Source organism: Triticum dicoccoides, chromosome 2A (genome assembly GCF_002162155.2).
Source record: "Triticum dicoccoides isolate Atlit2015 ecotype Zavitan chromosome 2A, WEW_v2.0, whole genome shotgun sequence".
NCBI classification, from domain to species: domain Eukaryota; kingdom Viridiplantae; phylum Streptophyta; class Magnoliopsida; order Poales; family Poaceae; genus Triticum; species Triticum dicoccoides.
This window is the reverse complement of record NC_041382.1, coordinates 211,518,064-211,538,644: the sequence shown is the minus strand read 5'-3', so window position 1 is coordinate 211,538,644 and position 20,581 is coordinate 211,518,064. Positions and strand designations below refer to the sequence as shown.

The following is a 20,581-nucleotide window of genomic DNA, read 5'->3' as shown; positions in this document are numbered from 1 at the left end:
GTTGGCATGTGTCAAGTGGTAACGCATCTTGTCGACACTTCGGTCAAGATAGCCTAGGGTGACCCTTATGGGCCACCATAGCCCAACCAACCTCCCACCTACCCTAGTTGGCATGTGTCGAGTGGTAACGCATCTTGTCGACACTTCGGTCAAGGTAGCCTAGGGTGACCCTTATGGGCCACCATAGCCCAACCAACCTCCCACCTACCCTAGTTGGCATGTGTCGAGTGGTAACGCATCTTGTCGACACTTCAGTCAAGGTAGCCTAGGGTGACCCTTATGAGCCAACATAGAACAAGCTACAACAATTAAATTGAATTAAATAAATGTAATATTAAATCAATATAATATTACTACAACAATTAAATTAAATTAAATCAACATAATATTAAATCAATATAATATTACTACAACAATTAAATTGAATTTAATCAACATAATATTAAATCAATATAATATTACTACAACAATTAAATTGAATTAAATTTTTTTTGATAATTTATTTCATTTTAACAAATTCAAAATCCTTTGCAGGGTCTGTTGAATGCAGTCACAACAGTCTTTCCCAACTGCCCTCATAGGTACTGCTTGAGGCACATTTATGCCAACTTTCAGAGAGCAGGATTCAGAGGAGAAGACTTGAAGAAATGCATGGATGTAGCTGCACATGCTTACACTGAACATGACTTTCAGTTGGGAATGGAGAGCATGAAGGCTGAGTGCAAGGCTGCTTTGGAGTGGATGTCAAGGATTCCTCCAAAAGCTTAGTCAAGACATGCAATGGATACTAACTGCAAAACTGATCTGGTTGTCAATAACTTAAGTGAAGTTTTTAATAAGTGCATACTTGATGTAAGGAACAAGCCAATTGTCACCATGATCAATGGGATCAAGGACAAACTTCTGGTAAGGTATCAGCAAAAGAGAGAGGGTGGACTAGTTTCAAGATGGGAAATTGCACCAACTTATGTTGAGAGGTTAGAGATGAACAAGAGATATGCAAGGGGCTACAAATCATTGATAGCTGGACCAGGTCTTTTCCAAGTGAGTAGTGGGGATAAGACCTACTCTGTTGACACTAATCTGAAAACATGTGGTTGTAAGAAGCGGGACATCTCTGGAATTCCTTGCAACCATGGTTGTTCTGCCATCTACAGGTCCAAACAACTACCAGAGGACCATGTAAATGTTTTCTTCAAAAAAGCTATGTACTTGGAGTCATACAACCATTTACCCAGTTCCTGGTCCTGATTGTTGGGTGAAAACTGCAACTCCTGACATTGACGCACCTCAGTTCAAAGAAGACAAGAAGGGACCAGCAGAAGAGAAAAGGAAGAAAGGCAGGTTTGAGCCTCCTCAAGCAAAGCAGACATCAAGGATGGCTACAATAACTTGTAGTAACTGCAAGTTGCAGGGACACAAATACACAAGTTGTGCAAAGCCATTGAGGCCAGATCTGCAAATCAGGAAGAACAAACACATGGTATGTTATTTTTGACTTCCTTCTCTATCTCATCACTCATTAAGTATCACTGAAATTTATCCAACAAAAATAATTGCAGGAAAACAGGACAGCCCCTGCATGGCAGCAAGGTGGAAGCTCAACATCTGGTACAACAACTCCTAGGGGTGCAAGCTCTACATCTGCTTCAAGGGGATCTGATGCTGCTGCTTCAAGGGGCAAATCTGCTAGAGCTGCTGCTACATCTGCTAGAGCTGCTGGTTTATCTGCTAGAGCTGCAAATTCTTCTCCTTCTGGTGCTAGTACTGCTGCTGCAAGGAGAGGTGCAAAAACAGGTGCAAGAAGCTTCAATCCTCCAAGAACTACTGCAGAAACTTCAACCAGCCAGCCAACAGGAAATAGGCCGAAAAGGGCAAGATACATGAGCAAAAGGATGGACGGGTACTTCTATGCCAGTGGGAACTACTAAGAGTTCTTGTTTGACTATGTATCCAAGTGCATGTGTGCTCCATCAGGCACTAGAGCACTTTATCTATGCCAAGACTAAATTTGAACTTATGTAATGCTGTGTTGAACCTATGTGTGCCACTATGAACTACTGTTGTGTAATGCTATGCTAAACCTTTGTATGGATCTTTGTTTTATGCTATGAGGAACTACTATCTATTATTCTTGTGTACTGCTATGTTGGCTTGCTTCAATCATCATGTACCTATCTATAATTATGTGTTTGCACTGCTACATTTACTCTGTACTGCTATGTTGTTTGCACTCCCTGATCATCACATTATGTGCATAATAATAATGCCAGAAAGTTCCTGGTATACTCATGCCATAAGTTACTAGTATTTCAAATTTTTCTGTGCACAATAGTTTGACTATCACACCAGTTTCACCTGGAGTGAAGTAAATATAATAGAGTACTCAATATGATACAAGAGATAGCACTACAAATTAAGTTCAAACTCATGCCATAAGTTCAAATTCTAGACTTGCAGATAAACTGCATAATTCAGTACAAATTTAACCATTACAACAGTATAGTGCACTTCTAGTAGGGCTGATTATTCAGTGCAACAGAGCACAACTGCACCAGTACAATGCCACATTACATAATTAAAATTCATCACAGATCTCCTTCAACTTCTTGATCTTGTCCTTGTAGCCATGCTTCTGTTTCAGCAAATCAGAGATGATGTACTCTAGCTTTTTCTTCTCTTCCTTTAGTTGGTCTCTCTCTCTGTGAGCACTTGGTCTCTCTCCACCACAATTTTGTCCCTCTCTTTCTCTGCCTTTGCCCTGAGTAACTGATGTAGGTTTGTGCAACCATGGTCTGCGAGCTTCTTCTTCTCCATCTCCTCTTTCAGATCATTGAGAGCCAACCTAGTATTGCCCAGCTCAGTAATAGCATCCTCCTTGTCAGCCACCATTTTTGCAAAATCAAGTTTGAAAAATCTCAGCTCTTCTTCCATCTTCCTCTTTTTTTCCAACTACTTTGTAATTATGTTCACCAAGCTGAACATTGTCTCTCAGCCTGTCATTGATTTCTTTGTCATACATGCTCCACAATTCAGTTAGGCAGAACTGCAAAGCCACTGACCACTCACGGTCTATCCACTCCAGATCGTTGCACCTTAGTTCAGCCTATAATTCAGAAAAAATATTGTCAATCATACTACACAAGAGATGTTCTCAGTAAGAAATTGTGTTCATTTAAATGCACAAACAATTAAGAAAGCCTATCAAATTAATAGGTGTTTTCAATAAGAAATTTTTGTCACTTTTAACAGCATATAAACTAAATATATGTTGTCATTATAACAACAAAATTTAGTGCTGGCACTAACAATGTTGTACACTAGTTGTACACTACTTAATTATTTGAGCAAATTACACTGCCATAGCATAATTTCCTACTGGCACTAACAATGTTGTACACTACTTAATTATTTGGAGCAAATTACACTGGCATAGCATAATTTACTATTGTCAGAGCATAATTAAATCCAACTGTGGGCAGTGACAATTGTTCACACTAATAAGCAGAGCAAAATTTCCTTCTGGCATTTGAATGGAGCAAAAACTAACTAAGGTTAACTAAATACAGTACTAACCAACATACCTTCTCCTCAGCGCAAGCAAGAAAACGGCGGCCCGTGTCCGTAGATTCAAATGCTACTAGCCTGAGGCAAGGCTCGCGATGCAGACATTGAGAGGAGAGCTCATGAGCAATGCCACTCCATTCATAGCATGGGATAATCCTAGGAAGCTTAAAACCAAAGAGATTGAAGAAATCATTGAGTTGGTAAGAAATCCCCAACTCAAGAACCCTAACCCTAACCCTAAATGTTGGAATCCCCAAATGAACATACCTAGCTAGTCACTGACTCGTCGTCCGAAGAAGAAGAGCTTGACCCCTCGCTCCAGGAAACCATGGCGGACCGGCGGACAACGGCGAGACGACGGTGGCGGCGGCGGCGGTCGTCGAGGTTGAGACAGAGGGGTCGGATGTGCTCTGGTGCGGTCTGGTCCGACCAGCGACCCGCACGACCCACTAATACATGGGCGCGGAAACGGCCGTCCCCCTCCGTCTAACGGCGTCCGTCAGCCCGCGCCACGTCGACCCGACAGGTGGGCCTGACCTGCCGGTTTCGCTGTTTCCGCGGCTAAAACGGCCAGTCAGTGCTCCGCGGTACCGATTAGTCCCAGAGTTGGTGGTTTTTTATGACATGGCTTAAATGTGGTACTGACCGGTTACCCTAGTCTCAAGTGTGGTGATTTTGGGTAAATAACTCTGCGTTCGTTGAGCGATGGGCATGGGTTCACAGGAAACGACGGTAGTGTCTTTCAGCGGACATGTGATGATGAGTTCGGCCGGCTTATAAGCTAAACTCGTTTATAAAAAATGACTAATAGTCATTTTTCCAAAAGCTCGTTTTTCTGGTTTTACGGGAAACGAGTTTTACTTATCTGGGAATTTGTTACGCTAACCAAACGTAGTTTTGGGTGGTTATTCCTCAAAACACGCATTAGAAAAATGGGCTTGGTAGAATAGTTTGTCTAATTCATATTTAAATGTTTTTTTAAAGATGTCACATCTAAATTCCCACAAATATATAATACAACAACAAGAATTTAAAAAAGCTAGACAAAAAAATACCACGAATAAAGTGTACATCAACTTAGATGTGACGCAACTATGTCACATCTAGATGTGTCCTAAATAGACCCTTGATAAAAACCACGTATCCAAGGATGCCACGACGAGACCAGATGAACAATGCTACACTTACATAAATAAACTACTTAAGCTTACATATGAGCCAACATAGAAGAATAGGATTAGTATTTAGGGGAGTGAGGGGTCCACCCTCTGAAAATCAGGCGATGTTTAGATTAGTTTGGAATGTTTCGTAACCTTACGTATACTCTTTCGTAGGTTTAGCATTAGTTTGAACTTTGAAATGTACGGTAGTACGGAAACTCACCTCCGGCGACCGCCCGTGGAGTCAGAATTGCGGGCCCATCTGCAGGCGCAGGCGCGGCCGAGCTCGGCGGCGCAGCCAGCCTGACCATCACCGGGCCGTCGAGGAAGGAGTACGTCTCGTATCGGTAGCTGCACCTGACCCCAAGAGACCTCCCTCCGACGTGGTCGGTGAACCACCTCGGCATTCCGGCAGTGAGTCCGGCGAGGCAGGCACGGCACCGTGCCGGCGTCAGGTTCCGGCGTGCACTGCGCCCAGCCGTACACCCTGGGGAACTGGCCGCCGAGGTTGGCCTCCCCGGACGCGTACCGCCGCGTGGAGTTGTACGCCGCGTAGTCGGCGGTGGCGCTCACGAGCGCGACCACCTGGCGGTTGAACCGGCCAGGGTCGGACGTGACGTTCTGGTTGTTGATGCGGTTCGTCCTCCCGACGTTGTCCATGGAGGAGAGGGAGCTGGCGTTGGCGGAGTAGTAGAGCGTGCAGGGGTCATAGTAGATGGCGGCGTCCTTGTCATAGGCGCACTGGTTCTGCACGTCCTGGAAGGCCATGGAGACGCAGCCGGAGCAGGCCGTGGCGTTGGCGTCGCCCCGGCAGAGCACGAGCGCCCAGACCTGGTCTGGGGCGGCGCCGACCACGGTGGTGGCGAAGAGGTCCGGGGACGAGGAGATGTTCTTGGGCAGTGCTGCGGCGAGGAGGCCCAGGTTGGCCTGGTACGTGCTGTTGGCTGTGAAGTTGGCCGCCGTGCCGCACACCTGCCACGGATACGCCGCTGCGCACCGCGCCAGCAGCACGACGGTGAGGGATGCCACGGCGAGGTGGCTCATTGTGTTCCGTGTCTGTGTGTATGGCATTGGCAATCTCGGAGGCCGGAGCTGTTGTTGACTGTGCAGCCAACTCGTGCTTTCTGCCACTTCCAGAGACAACCATGCTCGGCGGCTACCTCCTTCTCGTGGCCGTGCTACTGCCGCTGGCCGTGCCCCAGGTGACGCAGTGGCAGTCCACGACATGCGCCAGCGGCGCCTACGCGGCCAACATCACCTACCAGACCAACCTGGACCTGCTCGCCGCGGTGCTACCGGCCAACGTCTCGGCCTCGCCGGCCGGCTTCGCCACGGCCACCGTGGGCGTGGTGCTGGACCTCATCTCCGCGCTAACGCTCTGCCGTGGCGACACCAACTCGTCGCGGCGGGGTTCTGATGTCTACTACACAACCTTCTTCTTGTAGACATTGTTGGGCCTCCAAGTGCAGAGGTTTATAGGATAGTAGCAAATTTCTCTCAAGTGGATGACCTAAAGTTTATCAATCCGTGGGAGGCGTAGGATGAAGATGGTCTCTCTCAAGCAACCCTGTAACCAAATAACAAAGAGTCTCTTGTGTTCCCAACACACCCAATACAATGGTAAATTGTATAGGTGCACTAGTTCGGCGAAGAGATGGTGATACAAGTGGTGTATGGATAGTAGATAAAGGTATTTGTAATCTGAAATTATAAAAACAGCAAGGTAACTAATGATAAAAGTGAGCGTAAACGGTATTGCAATGCGTTGAAACAAGGCCTAGGGTTCATACTTTCGCTAGTGCAAGTTCCCTCAACAATACTAACATAATTGGATCACATAACTATCCCTCAACATGCAAGAAAGAGTAACTCCAAAGTCACTAATAGCGGAGAACGGACGAAGAGATTATGGTAGGGTGCTAAACCACCTCAAAGTTATTCTTTCCAATCAATCCGTTGGGCTATTCCTATAAGTGTCACAAACAACCCTAGAGTTCATACTAGAATAACACCTTAAGACACAAATCAACCAAAACCCTAATGTCAACTCAAGTATCCGTGGGTATGATTATACGATATACATCACACAATCTCAGATTCATCTATTCACCTACACATAGAACCTCAAAGAGTGCCCCAAAGTTTCTACCGGAGAATCACGACGAAAACGTGTGCCAACCCCTACGCATAGGTTCATGGGCGGAACCCGCAAGTTGATCACCAAAACATACATCAAGTGAATCACGTGGTATCCCATTGTCACCACAGATACGCACGGCAAGACATACATCAAGTGTTCTCAAATCTATAAAGACTCAATCCGATAAGATAACTTCAAAGGGAAAACTCAATCCATTACAAGAGAGTAGAGGGGGAGGAGAAACATAAGATCCAACTATAATAGCAAAGCTCGCGATACATCAAGATCGTATCACCTCAAGAACACGAGAGAGAGAGAGAGAGAGAGAGAGAGAGAGAGAGAGAGAGATCAAACACATAGCTACTGGTACATACCCTCTGCCCCGAGGGAGAACTACTCCCTCCTCATCATGGAGAGCATCGGGATGATGAAGATGGCCACCGGATAAGGATTCCCCCTCCGGCAGGGTGCCGGAACGGGTCTAGATTGGCTTTCGGTAGCTACGGAGGCTTCTGGCAGCGGAACTCCCGATCTATTGTGCTCCCTGGTGTTTTTAGGGTATATGGAGATATATAGGCGGAAGAAGTACGTCAGGGGGGCCATGAGGGGCCCACGAGGGTGGAGGGCGCGCCCCCTGCCTCGTGGCCTCCTCGCAGATCCCTCGACGTGCACTCCAAGTCTTCTGGGCTTCTTTCCTTCCAAAAATGAGTTCCGTGAAGTTTTAGGTCAATTGGACTCCGTTTGATTTTCCTTTTCTTCGAAACCCTAAAACAGGGTAAAAACAGAAACTAGCACTGGGCTCTGGGTTAATAGATTAGTCCCAAAATTGATATAAAATGTATAATAAAGACCATAAACATTCAAAACAGTAGATAATATAGCATGGAGCAATCAAAAATTATAGATACGTTGGAGACGTATCAGCATCCCCAAGCTTAATTCCTGCTCGTCCTCGAGTAGGTAAAGGATAAAAACAGAATTTTTGATGCGGAGTGCTACTTGGTATAATTTCAATGTAATTCTTCTTAATTGTGGCATGAATATTCAGATCCATAAGATTCAAGACAAAAGTTCATATTGAAATAGAAATAATAATACTTCAAGCATACTAACAAAGCAATCATGTCTTCTCAAAATAACATGGCCAAAGAAAGTTATCCCTACAAAATCATATAGTCTGGCTATGCTCCATCTTCACCATACAAAATATTTAAATCATGCACAACCCCGATGACAAGCCAAGCAATTGTTTCATACTTTTGATGTTCTCAAACTTTTTCAATCTTCACGCAATACATGAGCATGAGCCATGGATATAGCACTATAGGTGGAATAGAGTGGTGGTTGTGGAGAAGACAAAAAGGAGAAGATAGTCTCACATCAACTAGGCGTATCAACGGGCTATGGAGATGCCCATCAATGGATATCAATGTGAGTGAGTAGGGATTGCCATGCAACGGATGCACTAGAGCTATAAATGTATGAAAGCTCAACAAAAGAAACTAGTGGGTGTGCATCCAACTTGCTTGCTCATGAAGACCTAGGGCATTTTGAGGAAGCCCATCATTGGAATATACAAGCCAAGTTCTATAATGAAATATTTCCACTAGTATATGAAAGTGACAACATAGGAGACTCTCTATCATGAAGATCATGGTGCTACTTTGAAGCACAAGTGTGGTAAAAAGGATAGTAGCATTGCCCCTTCTCTCTTTTTCTCTCATTTTTTATTTTTTTATTTGGGCCTTCTCTTTTTTATGACCTCTTTTCTCTTTTTTTTATTTGGGCTTCTTTGGCTTCTTTTATTTTTTTATTTTCATCCGGAGTCTCATCCCGACTTGTGGGAGAATCATAGTCTCCATCATCCTTTCCTCACTGGGACAATGCTCTAATAATGATGATCATCACATTTTTATTTACTTACAACTCAAGAATTACAACTCGATACTTAGAACAAGATATGACTCTATATGAATGCCTCCGGCGGTGTACCAGGATGTGCAATTACTCATGAGTGACATGTATGAAAGAATTACGAATGGTGGCTTTGCCACGAATATGATGTCAACTACATGATCATGCTAAGCAATATGACAATGATGGACTGTGTCATAATAAACGGAACGGTGGAAAGTTGCATGGCAATATATCTCGAAATGGCTATAGAAATGCCATAATAGGTAGGTATGGTGGCTGTTTTGAGGAAGGTATATGGTGGGTTTATGGTACCGGCGAAAGTTGCGCGGTACTAGAGAGGCTAGCAATGGTGGAAGGGTGAGAGTGCGTATAATCCATGGACTCAACATTAGTCATAAAGAACTCACATACTTATTGCAAAAATCTATTAGTTATCGAAACAAAGTACTACGCACATGCTCCTAGGGGGGATAGATTGGTAGGAAAAGACCATCGCTCGTCCCCGACCGCCACTCATAAGGAGGACAATCAATAAATAAATCATGCTCCGACTTCATCACATAACGGTTCACCATACGTGCATGCTACGGGAATCACAAACTTCAACACTAGTATTTCTTAAATTCACAACTACTCAACTAGCATGACTCTAATATCACCATCTCCTTATCTCAAAACAATCATCAAGCATCAAATTTCTCTTAGTATTCAATACTCTATATGAAAGTTTTTACTATTCTTGGATGCCTAGCATATTAGGATTATTTAAGGAAATTACCATGCTATTTAAATACTCTCAAAATAATATAAGTGAAGCATGAGAGTTCATCTATTTCTTCAAAATAAAACCACCACCGTGCTCTAAAAGATATAAGTGAAGCACCAGAGCAACAACAAACTACTCCGAAGGATATAAGTGAAGATCAATGAGTAGTCGAATAATTATGCAACTATGTGAAGACTCTCTGACATTTAACAATTTCAGATCTTGATACTTTATTCAAACATCAAGCAAAACAAAAAAAATGATATCTAAGAATAGCAAACATCATGTGAAGAAGAAAAAACTTAGGATCAACTGAAACTAACCGATAGTTGTTGAAGAAGAAAGATGGGATGCCAACCGGGGCATCCCCAAGCTTAGATGCTTGAGACTTCTTGAAATATTATCTCGAGATTCCTTGGGCATCCCCAAGCTTGAGATTTTGTGTCTCCTTAATTCCTCTCATATCACGGTCTCCTTAAATCTCAAAAGCTTCATCCACACAAAACTCAACAAGGACTCGTGAGATAAGTTAGTATAAACCATTGCAAAACCTTATCATACTCTACTGTAGAAAATCACCAAAATTATTATTCAACATTGCATACTAAATGCCTCTGCATATTTAATAGTCCTATCCTCAAATAGAATCATTAAAGAAGCAAACATATGGAAACAATGCAAACATAACAGCAATCTGCCTAAACAGGATAGTCTGTAAAGAATGCTGCAACATCCATACTTACCTAGATACAAAAATTATGAAATAAAATTCCCACTGTAGTAAATTTATCAGAGCTTAATGTGCAAAAGGTTTCAACATTTTATCACATTCTGACTTTTCTAGGGAATTATTGCAACAGCGGTAAACTTTCTGTTTTCAAACAGCAACATGTATACTTGTAACATAGGCATAGTAAAGGCTATCAATGCCACTTTTATTGAAATAAAAGATGAAAAACATTGTTCTAAATAACAGCAAGAAAATACTAACAAAATAAATTGACGCTCCAAGCAAAACACATATCATGTGGTAAATAAAAATATAGCTCCAAGTAAAGTTACCGATGGACGAAGACGAAAGAGGGGATGCCTTCCGGGGCATCCCCAAGCTTAGGCTCTTGGCTATCCTTGAATATTACCTTGGGGTTACTTGGTCATCCCCAAGCTTAGGCTCTTGCCACTCCTTATTCCATATTCCATCGAATCCTTACCCAAAACTTGAAAACTTCACAACACAAAACTTAACAGAAAACTCGTAAGCTCCATTAGTACAAGAAAATAAATCACCACTTCAAGGTACTGTAATGAACTCATTATTTATTTATATTGGTTTTAAACCTACTGTATTTAAACTTCTCTATGGTTTATAAACTATTTTACTAGCAATAGATTCATCAAAAATAAGTAAACAACACATGAAAAACAGAATCTGTCAAAAACAGAACAGTCTGTAATAATATGGATCAAACGTATACTTCTGGAACTCATAAAATTCTCAAATAAATTGCTGGACCTGAGGAATTTATATATTAATCATATGAAAAAATAATTAACTAAATATCACTCTCCAAATAAAAATGGCATCAATTCTCGTGAGCACTAAAGTTTCTGTTTTTTACAGCATGATCATAAAGACTTCACCCAAGTCTTCCCAAAGGTTCTACTTGGCAAAAACACTAATTAAACAACTAAAACCACATCTAGACAGAGGCTAGATGAATTATTTATTACTAAACAGGAACAAAAACAAGGAATAAAAATAAAGTTGGGTTGCCTCCCAACAAGCGATATCGTTTAACGCCCCTAGCTAGGCATGATGATTTCAATGATGCTCACATAAAAGATAAGAATTGTAACATAAAGAGAGCATCATAAAGAATATGACTAGCACATTTAAGTCTAACCCTCTTCCTATGCATAAGGATTTTGTGAGCAAACAACTTGTGGGAACAATAATCAACTTGCATAGGAAGGCAAAACAAACATAACTTTAAAATTTTAAGCACATAGAGAGGAAACTTGATAATATTGCAATTCCTACAAGCATATGTTCCTCCCTCATAATAATTTTCAGTAGCATCATGAATGAATTCAACAATATAACCAGCACCTAAAGCATTCTTTTCATGATCTAAAAGCATAGAAAATTTACTACTCTCCACACAAGCAAAACTCTTCTCATGAATAATAGTGGGAGTATCATAAGAGACTCGAATACTATAAATTGTTTCCACATTAAAATAGTAATGTTCAGAGAAGGGGTAATCATAATCATGACAAGTTTTATAAATATAATCACTACTTTTTATAGCATAAGTATCATCACAATAATCATCATAAGTAGGAGGCATGCTATCATAACTATAAACTTGCATATCAAAACTTGGGAGACTAAAAATATCATCTTCATTAATCATAGCTTCCCCAAGCTTGGGACAAACATTAATTGCAGCAAATATATTCTCAAAAACATCATCTTCATCAAACATAGCATCCCCAAGCTTGGGCCTTTTCATATCATAAGCATAATCACTCTCATCATTAATAGTATAGATAATACCAATAGTATAGCAATGATCATATTCTTCCAAGTAAGTGCCAAAAAGATTTTTAAGATCATAAGAAGTATCATTATCTTCCACAATTATATTTTCATGAGGCACAATAGTAATAGGAGTAGCATTATTTGGGAGAGATATCTTTTTACCTCTCTTCCTTTTTCTTTTCTTCTTCTTCTTCTTCACCACATCATGTGTGGGTTCAATCCTCTTTTTGGAGCTCCTTATTAATGAGATTGGTTGAATAGGAGGCTCCTCCTCGTTACCTGATTCATCATAAGAAATAATAGCAGGATATTGGGAAGTCTCTTCCCTTTCATTAGTATTCTCTTCATCTTCTATTTGTTTTCTTTTATTTATGTAATTGGCAATATAAGGATTTTCAATACAATTCACCGCACAATACATATAAATTTCTTCTAGATCAAAATCAAGAACTCTATCAAGATTAAACTTTGGAATACCCTCAGTTATACATTTCATTTCTTCATAACCCAAAAGAAGACTAAGCTCTTTATGTTGCTCAAGGGTAATCAAATTATCACAAATTTTGGATACGATTCGGTCATGAAAGAATTTGCATTGGAGATTTAAATGACCATGTTCATTGCAAAGTTCACAAGGGGCACGAGAAATATTGAATCTTTCAGCACATTCATCTAGCTCTTCTTGCAACAATTTAGTTTCTAAGTACTTATGCCTCTTGAAATATCTATCTTCCCTATTTGGTGTGTACTTACAAACCCAATGCACTCCACAAAAATTGACATGTTTATAGGAGACATTTTCATCATAACTAGTGCAATCATCATTAGCATCATGGATATTCAAATAATTCGTACTAACAACATTGCAATCATGCTCATCATTCAAATATTTAGTGCCAAACATTTTATAGATTTCTTTTTCTAGCACTTGAGCACAATTATCTCATACTCACGAAAGATATTAAAAAGGTGAAGCGTATGAGACAAACTCAATTCTATTTTTTATAGTTTTCTTTTATAAACTAAACTAGTGATAAAACAAGAAACTAAAAGACTCGATTGCAAGATCTAAATATATACCTTCAAGCGCTAACCTCCCCGGCAACGGCGCCAGAAAAGAGCTTGATGTTTACTACACAACCTTCTTCTTGTAGACGTTGTTGGGCCTCCAAGTGCAGAGGTTTGTAGGACAGTAGCAAATTTCCCTCAAGTGGATGACCTAAGGTTTATCAATATGTGGGAGGCGTAGGATGAAGATGGTCTCTCTCAAGCAACCCTGCAACCAAATAACAAAGAGTCTCTTGTGTCCCCAACACACCCAATACAATGGTAAATTGTATAGGTGCACTAGTTCGGTGAAGAGATGGTGATATAAGTGGTGTATGGATAGTAGATAAAGGTATTTGTAATCTGAAATTATAAAAACAGCAAGGTAACTAATGATAAAAGTGAGCGTAAACGGTATCGCAATGCGTTGAAACAAGGCCTAGGGTTCATACTTTCGCTAGTGCAAGTTCCCTCAACAATACTAACATAATTGGATCACATAACTATCCCTCAACATGCAACAAAGAGTCACTCCAAAGTCACTAATAGCGGAGAGCGAACGAAGAGATTATGGTAGGGTACGAAACCACCTCAAATTATTCTTTCCAATCAATCTGTTGGGCTATTCCTATAAGTGTCACAAACAGCCCTAGAGTTCGTACTAGAATAACACCTTAAGACACAAATCAACCAAAACCCTAATGTCACCTCAAGTATCCGTGGGTATGATTATATGATATGCATCACACAATCTCAGATTCATCTATTCAACCTACACATAGAACCTCAAAGAGTGCCCCAAAGTTTCTACCGGAGAATCAGGACGAAAACGTGTGCCAACCCCTACGCATAGGTTCATGGGCGGAACCCGCAAGTTGATCACCAAAACATACATCAAGTGAATCACGTGGTATCCCATTGTCACCACAGATACGCACGGCAAGACATACATCAAGTGTTCTCAAATCTATAAAGACTCAATCCGATAAGATAACTTCAAAGGGAAAACTCAATCCATTACAAGAGAGTAGAGGGGGAGGAGAAACATAAGATCCAACTATAATAGCAAAGCTCGCGATACATCAAGATCGTATCACCTCAAGAACACGAGAGAGAGAGAGAGAGAGAGAGAGAGAGAGAGAGAGAGATCAAACACATAGCTACTGGTACATACCCTCTGCCCCGAGGGAGAACTACTCCCTCCTCGTCATGGAGAGCACCGAGATGATGAAGATGGCCACCGAAGAAGGATTCCCCCTCCGGCAGGGTGCCGGAACAGGTCTAGATTGGCTTTCGGTGGCTACGGAGGCTTCTGGCAGCGGAACTCCCGATCTATTGTGCTCCCTGATGTTTTTAGGGTATATGGAGATATATAGGCGGAAGAAGTACGTCAGGGGGGCCACGAGGGGCCCACGAGGGTGGAGGGCGTGCCCCCTACCTCGTGGCCTCCTCGCAGATCCCCCGACGTGCACTCCAAGTCTTCTGGGCTTCTTTCCTTCCAAAAATGAGTTCCGTGAAGTTTCAGGTCAATTGGACTCCGTTTGATTTTCCTTTTCTTCGAAACCCTAAAACATGGTAAAAACAAAAACTGGCACTGGGCTCTGGGTTAATAGGTTAGTCCCAAAAATGATATAAAATGTATAATAAAGCCCATAAACATTCAAAACAGTAGATAATATAGCATGGAGCAATCAAAAATTATAGATACGTTGGAGACGTATCAGCTTCCAGGACGTCGCCATCTACCAGGACGTCGCCATCTACCAGGACGCCCCAACAACAAGGACATCGCCATCTACCAGGACGACTGCGTCCTCCGCTTCTCCGACCAGCGCTTCCTGGACTTCGTAGGCGTGGAATCACCCGCCGGTACCTACTTCTTGGACGTGGAGAACCTCGCAGCCGGCGGCCTGGTTCAACGCCGCCGCCCTCGCGCTCCTCAACGCGACGGTTGACCAGGCCGTGGCCGCGCGCGGCGACCCCGCCAAGAAGTACTTTGCCATGGGCGAGGGGAGCTTTGACGCGACCTACTACCCAAAGATTTATGGGCTGGCGCTGTGCATGCCGGAGATGACGGCCGCGCAGTGCCGGGGCTGCCTCGCTGGCTTCATCGGAGCCGCGCCGTGGTTCTTGTTCCAGAACGGGAAGTCCGGCGGCCAAGCTCTTGGGGTCTGGTGCAACCTGAGGTACAGCGTGAACCCGTTCTACATGGGCGGCGCCATGATGAAGCTCTCGGCGCCGCCGGCGCCAGCACCCGCAGCCGTGCCTTCTATTGCTACAGCAGAGACGCCAACAGGCCGGCTCTGGTTCACGGTTTCCCTATCCCGTGCAAATTTCAAGTCATCTTGAGATCTCCGTTTGATGTATCCGATGTTGATTTCATTGTAGGGAAGAAAGGGAGAGTGGCAGGGATCTCTACAGGCGTAGCTTGTTTCGCTGTCCTGATGTTGATTCTTGCAGTCTCTGCTTTCATTCGATACAAGAGAAGAAAGGCTAAGAAGCATGACGACTGTGAGTAACTAGTCAATTGCTCAAAGCACTGGATCTTACTACAAGGGTATTTATTCATGTCTCTTATGTGTGTTGTTAGAACTTATGTTTATCTCTACTTTGTAATCTCAACCAACATATTTTCTCTCTTTCCTGTAGCTATCCAGGAGATCTCCTTGTAACGACCTGATCACATGCGATCGGTCTCCTCGAACTTGTAAACCAAGGCATGGCTGTTTGCCTCATATAAATATAAACCAAATGCGGCTCCTCATCGACGAATAGGAATCCTTCCCAATCTAACATGGTATCAGAGCCACCTCTTCCCTACACATCTAGACACAACAAAACCACAAACCACAAACCACAACTGCCGCCGCCGTCGTCATGTCTTCCTCGTCGTCCGTCGCCCTCAACCTCGGGTCACCGCCGACTGAGAAGCTTGCAAGAGGAAACTTCATCCTCTGGAAGGCACAAGTCCTACCAGCCCCGCGAGGCACGCAGGTGACTGGTTTGTTGGACAACAACGACGAAGCTCCGCCCAAGACGATGGAGGCCATGCAGGCGGACAAGACCACGGCCATGGTGCCGAACCCACTGGATGCGGCCTGGATCGTCAATGATCAACAAGTGCTCTCATATCTACTGAACTCCATGACTCTAGAAATAGTTGCGCGGGTCATCGGGAAGGATTCCACCTTCCAGTTGTGGACAACGATGACAACCATCTTTGCCTCCCAATCGCAGTCTCGGATTACAAATCTGAGGATTGCGATCACCAACACCAAGAAGGGCACCATGTCAAGCTCTGCCTTTATGGCCAAGATGAAGAGTCTCGGCGACGAGCTAGCAGCCGCTGGCCGTCCGGTTTCTGACCCGGAGATGGTGGGCTACATCTTGGCGGGGCTGGACCGTGACTACGATCCTGTGGTCACGGCGATCAGTGCCATCAAGAACACGATCACTGCCGATGATCTCTTTGCCCAAATCTCTGCTTTTGACCAGAGAATGGAGATGTTGGACGATGCTTCTTCTGGTGGCTTCCACACGTTGGCAAACGCAGCCTACAGAGGCCGTGGCCAAGGTCGCGGGAAACCCTACCGTGGGCATGGCACAAGGGGGCGCGGCCGTGGAGATTGGCAGCCCTCTCCTGCTCGCGGCAGAAACAACTACAGAGGGCGCCAGCGACAAAATCAACCGCAATAGGCGCGTGATCAGCAGCAGCGCGACAATCCTGAGTGCCAAATATGCCTCAAATATCATCCAGGGGGCGCGGCTCTGCTGGTGGTGCTATGAAGATGGAGAACCAGAAGAGAAGGCGACACATGCAGCCACCTATGGTGTGGATACCAACTGGTATGCCGACACGGGAGCCACCAATCACATAACAGGAGAACTTGATCAGCTGACGATGCGGGAGAAGTACAACGGAGGCGATCAAATCCACACGACAAGCGGTTCTGGTATGGCAATAACACATATTGGCAGTTCAATTGTTAAAAACCCCATCAAAAAATTGCATCTGAAAAATATTCTACATGTTCCTGAAGCAGCAAAAAGTCTTCTTTCTATTCATCGATTCACTCATGATAATCATGTTCTCATAGAGTTTCATCCCTATTTTTTCTTGGTTAAGGATCTGGTCACACGGAGAATCATTCTTAGAGGACGGTGTGTGGGAGGTCTCTACCCACTCATATCATCAGTAGCATCAGCATCAAATAAACAAGTGTATCTCGTCACCAAGCCATCTTTAGCAAAGTGGCATAGTCGCTTGGGTCATCCGTCCTCAGTAATTGTTAGACATGTCCTTAGCAAGAATAAGCTCTCCTATGAGCCTAGTGTTGAGTCAGTTTGTGATCCGTGTCAACAAGCAAAAAGTTATCAATTACCTTACCCTATCTCTACCAGTGTGTCCACTGCACCATTGCAACTCATATTTTCAAATGTATGGGGGCCAGCCCCTACTTCCGTTGGAAGATTTTCCTATTATGTAAGCTTCATTGATGACTATAGTAAATTTACTTGGATTTACTTGTTAAAGAAATGATCTGATGTATTCCGAGTTTTCATCAACTTCCAAAATCTTGTTGAACGCAAACTAAACTCCAATATTATTGCTACACAAACAGACTGGGGAGGTGAGTATGAGGAACTCAACTCATTCTTTCAAAAACTTGGCATTTCTCATCATGTTTATCGCCGTCATGCTCACCAACAAAACGGATCTGCTGAAAGAAAGCACCGTCACACTGTTGATATAGGGCTTGCATTACTAGCTAATGCATCCATGCCACTTAAGTTCTGGGATGAAGCTTTCTTAACTGCTACATACCTTATCAACTTGCTTCCTAGTAAGGTCATCAAATTTGAAACACCCATCACACGACTCCTTGGTATAACACCAGATTACACATCACTTCGCATTTTTGGTTGTGCATGTTGGCCGAACCTTCGGCCCTACAATACACGTAAAACTTGCATTTCGTTCAAAGAGATGCGTGTTCTTAGGATATAGTCCCATGCATAAAGGAGTCAAGTGCTTGGATGTCCCTACAGGAAGAGTCTATATATCCAGAGATGGTGTATTCGATGAGTCCATCTTTCCGTTTGCATCTCTACATCCCAACACCGGTGCCCTCCTTTGAAAAGAAATTCTTCTCCTTCCTGAACATCTCTAGAATTTTGAGCAAGGGGGAGACAATTGCACTGACCAAAATGTTGATAATATTGCAAGCACCAGTTCTGCTCTTGTCCCTGTGCAGGTTGGCAACAAAAACGGTGCTCAAAATGATGTTCAGAATGATCAAAACGAAGGGATATTTCATGTGTCGCAAGAAGACGAAAACAACACTGAAAACGGAGCTGATCCGGCGCCGCCAGCAACTCCTGTGCGGCCGTTGGCCCCGGATAGCGGGACGTAATCGTCCTCGGATCACAGACTCAGCAGGCGCGGGCGCGCTCCCTCGACCAGCCAGCCCCGCACCTCCACGTCACCAGCAGGCTGGGCCGCATCCTCCTCGTGCTTCACGCCGCGGTCCTGCGCCTCGTCCAGCCAGCCCCGCGCCTCCACATCATCGGCAGGCGGAGCCGCATCCCCCTTGTGCTCTGCGTCGCTGTCCCCATGCATGCATGCACTAGGCGAGGCAGAACCCCCTGCATCTACAGATCCTATGGACACCAGGATGATTGGTGGAGACGGGGCCACACCAGACTCCACCGGATCTTCTGCGCCAACGCCAGCGGGATCGACTGGATCTTCTGTAGCCGACTCTCCTGTGCAACGTGTACATCCAGCAGTTTCTACATGAGTCATGACACGTCTACAGAAAGGTATAAAGAATCCAGAAATGCGTACTGATTGCACTATACCATATGGCATGTTGTGTATCTCAGGTGAACCAACAACATTGAATGAGGTACTTGATGATGATCCAAGGTGGAAGAAAGCCATGGATGAAGAATACTCTGCACTCATGAAAAATAAAACCTCGCATCTCGTGCCAGATCAGAGAGGTAAAAATATTATTGATTGCAAATGGGTGTACAGGGTTAAAAAGAAGGCAGATGGAACTATTGACAGGTATAAGGCATGATTGGTTGCAAATGGTTTTAAACAACGCTATGGTATAGATTGTGAAGATACCTTTAGTCCTGTTGTGAAAGCTGCCACAATAAGACTTGTTCTAGCTATTGCTGTGCCCAGGGGGTGGAGTTTGCGTCAGCTGGATGTACAGAACGCGTTTTTGCATGGTGTTTTGGAAGAGGAAGTTTACATGAGACAACCACCTGGGTATGTGAGTTAGAAAACACCACATTATATATGCAAGCTTGACAAGTCACTTTATGGGTTAAAATAGGCACCTAGAGCATGGTACTCTAGGTTGAGCACTCAGTTAAGATGTCTTGGCTTCTTTGCATCAAGGGCTAATACATCATTGTTCATTTACAACAAGGCAAGAGTAGTCATTTTTGTGCTTATCTATGTTGATGATATTATTGTTGCAAGTTCATCACAAGATGCTACTAATGCTCTTCTACATGACTTGAGCTCAGAGTTTGCCTTGAAGGATCTAGGAGATCTACACTTCTTTCTAGTTATTGAGGTTAAGAAAACTCAGGATGGTATAGTATTAAATCAAGAGAAATATGCCAATGAGCTTCAGAAAGACTCTCAGCTTATGAAGGGGAGCCTCTTCAAGAGGTAGAAAGTATGAGGTACAGAAGCATTGTTGGAGCATTACAGTACTTGACACTTACATGTCCAGATATCTCATTTGCTGTTAATTGTCAGTATTTGCATACTCCTACCACTGCACACTGGTCAGCTGTCAAGAGGATTGTGAGATATGTAAAACACACCGTGAGCTTGGGCCTTAATTTCAAACGTTCTAATTCTACACTTTTCAGTGCATTTTTTGATGCTGATTGGGCAGGTTGTAGTGATGACAGAAAATCAACTGGAGGCTTTGCAGTCTTTTTGGATCCAGTCTCATTTCTTGGTGTGCAAGAAAGCAGACAACAGTATCAAGGTCAAGTACAAAGGCTGAGTATAAATCCTTGGCAAATGCCACTACAGAAAATATTTGGTTAGAGTCACTACTTGAGGAACTAGGAGTTAAGTTAAATCGTATCTCATGTCTTTGGTGTGACAACTTGGGTGCAACATACTTATGTGCAAATCATGTATTTCATGCCAGAACAAAACATATTGAAATTGACTTTCACTTTGTACATGAAAGAGTTGCAGACAAGAAACTTGAGATACGGTTCATCCCTTCCAAAGATCAAGTAGCTGATGGATTTACCAAGGCACTGCCAGCAAAACCATTTGAAGAATTCAAGAGGAATCTGAACCTAGGATAGTTGAGATTAAGGGAGGGTGTTAGAATTTATGTTTATCTCTACTTTGTAATCTCAACCAACATATCTTCTCTCTCTCTCTCTCT

At 43.3% G+C, this 20,581-nt stretch overlaps 2 pseudogenes; one reads left to right on the top strand and one right to left on the bottom strand.

The window, feature by feature from the left end:
• Positions 1-5,771, bottom strand: part of LOC119357794 — a 19,042-nt pseudogene extending 13,271 nt beyond the window's left edge.
• Positions 5,772-5,791: 20 nt separating this feature from the next.
• Positions 5,792-20,581, top strand: part of LOC119357793 — a 17,913-nt pseudogene continuing 3,123 nt past the window's right edge.